This window comes from Octopus bimaculoides, chromosome 3 (assembly GCF_001194135.2).
Source record: "Octopus bimaculoides isolate UCB-OBI-ISO-001 chromosome 3, ASM119413v2, whole genome shotgun sequence".
Lineage (NCBI taxonomy): Eukaryota > Metazoa > Mollusca > Cephalopoda > Octopoda > Octopodidae > Octopus > Octopus bimaculoides.
The window spans coordinates 115,334,397-115,335,357 of NC_068983.1; positions in this window are offsets into that span (position 1 = coordinate 115,334,397).

Consider the following 961-nt stretch of genomic DNA (forward strand, 5'->3'; position numbering starts at 1 on the left):
ATTACTCGATTATCAACTCGCACACGGTTAGGATTAGCTTTTCTAATACAAAAAAGTTTTCATAAGTCATCTCTTCACATAATATTAGTCTGTTAAATAAAAATCCAATTACTGAAAATAATAACATTAATTTAGCTAATACTAACCATCCCCCTAGAAATATTAACAGCAAGATCATTGTCTCTGAAGTCAATTCCAACAGAATTAAGTTTATGTCTAATAATTGTAAGACTAAAAACTCTATATACCAATGTAAAATTACTTCCGGTACCGATGTCTTTTTTATATAGGTAGTTTTTCTCAGTTATCTAAAAGAATTTCTAATTATTACTCTACATTTAGGGATAGTAATAAATGCAACAGTAGTCAATTAATTAGGTATCTAAAAGATCATAATAAACAATTTAATTTAGATTGGTTGATTCTCTCAATTTCATTCCCATACGATAATGGCAAAGAATTCGGCCAACTCTGTAATAGTGAATTACTGTATATTCTATTTTCTAAGAATCCCCTTGTAAACACGTTTATAAAGAGTGCTTAGCGATGTAAACATTGGCAGAAACATACCTTTAGTTCATATAAGTGATATCTACCATTCTATAGAATTTGAACATTGATTTTCGTCTTACATTTTACTTCCACTAGATATATCTATTTCCAAGCCTTTAAGCTTTTATTTTAATTCACATATCGCTCTATATTTCCCCTTTATTAGTTTTCTGCTTATTACTTTCCTTTACCCCTTCTCTTTCTATAGGCTATCATGTATGTATGTATGTATGTATGTGCTTAAGCGTGATTGGGTGGTAATAAGTTTGCTTCTCAACCACATGGATCCGTGTTTCAGTCTCACTGCGTACCACCTTCAGCAAATGTCTACTTCTATAGCTCTGGGCCAACCAAAGTCTTGTGAGTGAATTTGATATACGGACCCTGAAAGAAGTCCTTAGTATATATA